We start from the raw sequence: 6,000 nt of genomic DNA, 5'->3' as shown, positions 1-6,000 counted from the left end.
TTCTGTGTTTTGCCAATTTAGCTGGGATGGTTGATTTTTAATTCCCCTGGGCCACAGGGTGCCCAGCTACCTGATTAAACACGATTTCTGGGTATGTCTGTGCGGTGTTTCTAGAAGAGATTAGCGTTTGAATCTGTAGACCGGGCAGAGCAGGTGACCCGCGCCGGGGCTGGCGGGCATCATCCCAACCATTGAGGACCTGAATAGAACCAAGATGTGGAGAAAGGCTGCGTTTTGTTTCTCTGCCTGACTGCTGAGCTGGGAAATTAATCTCCTGCCCTTGGACGAGGACATACGGCATTGGCATTCCTTGTTCTCGGGCCTTCGGACTTGGACTGGAATTCACACCACCGGCTTCCCTGGGTCTGCAGCGGGCAGATGACAGATCGTGGGACTTCTCAGCCTCCATCACGAGCCAGATGCTCATAATAAATCACAGTGTCTCTCTTCCTGTATCTGTACCTCTACCTGCACCTGCATCCAGCCTTTTACTCTGTCCTCCCCTGGTTTGTTTCTCCTGGCACCTGTCACCAGTGCGCTACACGCTTACATGTTCCTCTGCTTGTTGCCTGCAGTTGCCCTAGAATCACTCTCTCTGAGGGCAGGGTTCGGTCTTCTTCACTTACCCAGCTGTCACTTGAGGTCCTCGGTCTGTGCTGGTTTAGAGCAGGGGCTAAGTATTTTTTTAAATGAGTGAACGGCTACATTCACAGATGACAGAATGCTTCGTCATCAGTGAGTTCTACTGGTTTTCACCAGCCTCCCTGAGGCTGCTCTCAGTCAGCCTGATTCTGTAGAAGAGAGAGACAGAAACACAGGAAGTTGATTGGTTCCCCAAGGTCGCTGGGTCCGGATGCTGGCAGGTACAGCTAATGGCTGGCTCGTAGTTCAGGGCTCTATCCTTGACCCCACGCTGGTGTCCTGGTGGGAGGGCTTCCTGTTCACCAGCTTTGCAAATGGGCCAGAGCCAGGATTCAAGGAGCAGATGACCTGCTCTAACCCCATAGCCCAGGGCGCTAGCTGTTCTTCCCCCCCACCCCCACCCCGTCCGGGGCTGACTTTCCATTGCTTCTTGAATCTCCCTGGTCTAGCACAGCATCGATTATACGATGCGTTGGTTAAGATATTACATTTGGGGGGTGTAATTATTTCAAAGGCAATTAGGTATTCGATATTTCTTATTCTGCCTGCCAGTAAGAATTAATAGAAAACCTTTCAATCAGGAACAACTGCAAAACATTTTCTGACCCCAAAGATAATCAATATTACCCAGCAGAGCATTCTTCTGTCTTCAGGAGGTACTTTTAAAACCAGAGGGGACTGTTCTATTTCTATATTTCAAAAGAAACAGAAATCTATATGGCTTTTTCTTTCTGCCCATCTCCATGTCAGCTCCAGGGTGCTGGGCAGAGTCCTTGAGGACTCTGGGTGGGACAGTGGGTGATGTTCATGTGGTTGGGAACACTAGTTACCACTTTATCCTGAGCCTCTGACCAGGTTTTCTGGGGTCTGTGGTGGGAATGAGACCTTGAACCTTGCCACTATGTGGTGTGTCCTGCAAGTCCCTGCGGAGCCCGGGCACCTGGAGCCATCTCAGGAGGCGAAGGGAGTTGAAGGAAATTGGAAGGGGGAGATGAACCATGAGAGACTATGGACTCTGAAAAACAATCTGAGGGTTTTGAAGGGGTGGGGGGTGGGAGGTTGGGGGAGCCAGGTGGTGGGTATTATGGAGGGCATGTATGGTATGGAGCACTGGGTGTGGTGCATAAACAAGGAATTCTGTTACGCTGAAAATAAATTAATTTTAAAAAAGGGGGTACCTCTGGAGCAGTTGGTGGGATCTTTACTCCCCTTTGCCACTCAAGTTCAGTTCCAGGGCTGGCCTCGGCCTCAGTTTCCCTTCTGCACAAGGACTGATGTTCTGCGTGCTCGGTAAGGGCCCTGATGTCCTATTCAGCTCTTGCTAGGCTCCTCTCCAGGGTGGGAGCTGTAGATAGGGACACTCAGAACAAAGGTTTGTTATTGGCTCCTGTTCCCTCTATCCCCTCACCCCCCATTTCTCTGTGTTCTGCTCTCATCTGCAGGAATTATGAAGGGGACTCAAATGATGGCAATCAGTAGAACGGGACAATTTTTCATATGCTAATAGGAACAGCTGATCTCAGACCTCCATTTCCATACAACAGGGTAAGGAACACTATAGGGCAATGAGGTCATGGGGGTGATGTAGAGAATGTTCTAGAACAAAGACATCCTTTGCATTGGATTCTTGGATATGAAGAGCCCATTTTCACTGGAACCAATGTAATATCTACACTTGGGAGCCTCTACCCTTTGAGAGAGGGTGACTGTCCCATGCCTTGGGTTCATTTGCAATGCTGGCCGCATAGGCTGCTGTCTTGGGGACACTGTGGGAGTTCTGAAAGCTGATGGAAACATTAACACACAAATCCTCTCAGGAAGAGAGAGGAGGGACCTCAGATCTTTGCAGGTTTGATGTCAGGGACAAATGGCGAGAATGTCTCTATGACCAGCTGAACACGGGGCTGCTGGGAATCCAACCGATCGTTCCCAGTTTCAGTTTGTGAAACTGGGACTCGAGAGGGCTGCAGCTCAGCTGAGCCAGCACAGAAATCCTTGGAGAAACAACCCAGCTGAGCAGAACCCAAAGGCGTCCTAGTGAATCTGTGGAAGAGAAAAATGCGAGGAAGCTGCAAGGGACGGGGAGCGAACGTTCATCTCTAATGACAGACCCGAGTCCCCTCCTCCGCCCCCCCCCATCTGAATGCTCTGCTTTCGATTCCTCTGAAGAACCAGGTTCCTCCTGCCTGCCTGCCACCATCTCACAGCAACCCCCCCACCCACTGCCATGTTACAGTTGGGGAAACTGAGGTGCAGAGCCATAAAGTGACCCTGTCACGGTCATCCAGTCAGGGAATGGCAGAACCACAGCATCAGCTCAGGTACAGGTGATTCCATGGCCTTCCCCCGGCAGAGACGCCAAAGAGATCTTGGCAGGACTCCACAGAGGTCTCCGTGAGGGCCTGGAACATTCGGTGGTCCGTTTGGCAAACATTTAATGAGCATTCAGGGTATGATAGGTGGCCGCCTCGGGCTGCGTGGCTCTTCTGAGTAGCACGCATGGGACCAAATGTCCTAGTTTTGTGATCTGTTCTATCCTCAGTAGTCCCCACACTGGTCCTTCGTGGGCTTCAAGCTTCTGAGCTCTCCCCTGTTGATCATTGGTGACGAGGATAAGGAAGGGATGGCTGGAGGACGTGGTCCTGTTTCTAATCAAGCAAGTTCTCCAATGACCACGTGTTGACAAATCAGGCATGGTGTCATCTCCGAGGGCAGAGAGGGGATGGCACTGTGCTTCTGGTGGGTGCCCTAATGTGTTGGATGTCTGATGGCCTTCCAGCCTGTGACAGCTCTCAGTGGCTGGACGGACAGACGGAACCATGGGTGGTTTCCCATACCTGTTGAAGGATCTTTGAAAGGGTGAGGGGTGGCCTGGACAGGAGAGTCCTCAATTCCTACCAGACTCTAGTCCTGCCTGCTCCTGACTCCGGAAGACCCCTTCTGGAGAGCCCTTCAGAGTAACCTCACGCTTTTTGACCAGGCCACATCTCTCTGTCTCACCATCCATCCCTCCATCCATCCCTCCATCCATCCACCCATCTACCAGCACATTTTCTATTTGTTCTCCACTGGCCCCAGCTCTGGGCAGGCACAGACAAGATACTGTCCCAAAGAAGAAGAGGGGCCCACTCTTCTGTCTCCCTTGACAGCCTTTAGTTGTGAATTTTCCCAAACCCGAGATTGGGAGCCACGAACCAATCATAAAAAGTGAATTCAAACTCAACTGGCTGTCTCAGGGGATCTAAAATCAGGCCAGAGACAAATGCTACCTTCAGCTGATTCTTGGAGGCCGTGACTGGTCAGCTGAGCAGTCATTACAACACAGTGGACAGCACTGTCCTTCTCTCTTCTCCCTGGAGCCTGGCACCACACAGCCGGCCATTAAAGGACAAAATCCAGACTGTCTGCTCACCTGGCACCTCTCCTCTCCGCATCCGAGCCCCTCCTGGAACTGCCCCCCCCCCCCAGTCTTTCACACAGTCTTCCCACTTGTTACTTCGGGGTTGCTTTTCTTTTTGCCCAGGAAGGAAGACAATCAGCATAATGGCTCCCTTGTGCTGAATGTGACACCAGAAAGAGGCCACCAGAGCCGCTTGCAAGCTCCCCTCTTTGCTCTCAGCCCGGTGTTTGTAACGAGAGGCCCAGCTCACCTCCTCGGCCCCCCAGCACAGACGGGTTTGGGGCGGGGAGACCATGTCTGCTCTGATGCCAGACAACCTGTAGCTCAGCCTCCTGCAGGCTGGCTGCGCAGGGCACATGGCCCAACATCTCGGGCCCCGGATGCTCTCATCTAGGAGGGGGATCACCCCATATCTCAGAATCAAATAAGATAAGGAACTTGAAAAGTGCTTTGCTCCCAGGGGAGTGCAGGAATCTATTCTAGGCCTGGAGGGACCAAGCCTTGAAATCTTCATGTCAGGAGGAAGCATCGGGTGAGGACTCTGACCATCCATTCTTCTTTAGTTTTCTTAAAATAAAGGCTCATCACAAAAATCTTCTGCAAAATGAATCGAGAGGAAATATCTAGATCCAACTGCCCTGGAGGGAGAGCAGCCTGAGGGGCATCTTTCTGGCCACAACTTGTCCCTTGTCCCTAGTGCCCCGTGTGCAGCATGCGGGCCACCTTTCCCCCTGAGGCTCTCCTGCATAAAAGGAAGGTCAGAAAGCAAGCGTGATTTGTGCAGACGTTCAGCAAACTTCCCTGAGCACCCACTGTGCTGTTGCCTGTGCTCGGGGCTGGGGGTGTGACAGTGGATGCGGGAGGGACCAGCAGGGGGGGGGGCACCTGGGCTACGGGCTGGCGCAGACCACCCCTCAGCAGCTGGGCCACCAAAAGAGCCTTGTAACCTCTCTGAGCCTCAGTTTCCTGGTCTGCGAAATGGGAACAATGAAGAGTACATATTAAGAGGGTGATTATGAGGGCGAGAGATGTGGAATGTCTATAGAGCGTTTAGATAGCAGTCAAGAAATGACAGATGCCGATGATGGGAATGACAGTGACCATGGTGAAGATGAAGACAAAGGTCCTCCCCTCGGGGAAATCCTCGGATACTCCAGAAGCACAGAGGGGGGCCCTGAATTTCACTAGGGGCCCGGGGAGCAGGCCCCCGGGGGAGGGGGCTCTTGGTTGTGTGATGGGTAGAGAACCGCCAGACTGTCATTGCTGTAGTTGCCACAACCCTCAGATCTCAGGGGTTTGACATGTATGATTTATTCTTGTTCACACAAAGGACTTGGATGTCCAGACTCAAGCTGTCCTCAGTCCCTGGGGCTGCTGTCACTCGGGGTCCACCAGCCCAGCAGCAAGTACATGGAGCACCCACTGCTCTTCCAGGCTTCAGCCAGAAATGCTATCCTACTGCCTGTGCCTTGGCCAGAAACTCATCCTGTGCCCAGTCTAACTGCAAGGGGTGCTGGGAGACGCGGGGGAGCACGTGCACACTCAGTTCACAATGAATGTGTAGCGCCCAAAGGGTGGGGATGGAGAGAGCCTCCTTGACTGGAGGGGCAATATATTCAAAGGCCCAGGGACCAGAGGGAGAGGGTGTCTGGGAAACTGTGAGCCCCTCAGAGGTGCTGCAGTAACGAGAGCCAGAAAGGAAGGAGGGGTTGGGGGCAGGGTGGTGGTCAGGGTGGGATTGTGGGTCAGGCTAGAGAGGTCTGGCTGCAGAGATCAGAGGGCTAGAGACCTGAGCAGGAATCTGCACAAGGGGAGTAGAGGCCTGAGTCGGGAGGCAGGGCGACGGGGCAAAAGAGGAGGGGACCGATCCTTGGGCTGTCAACAAGTGGAATCCAGAGACCAGCTAAAACTTGGGGTGAGGGGCAGGAGTCCGGGCAATTCCCTCGGCGCTTGGGTGA

Source organism: Mustela nivalis, assembly GCF_964662115.1.
Source record: "Mustela nivalis genome assembly, chromosome: 2".
NCBI lineage: Eukaryota > Metazoa > Chordata > Mammalia > Carnivora > Mustelidae > Mustela > Mustela nivalis.
The sequence above is the reverse complement of the archived record's forward strand: the minus strand, read 5'-3'. Positions refer to the sequence as shown.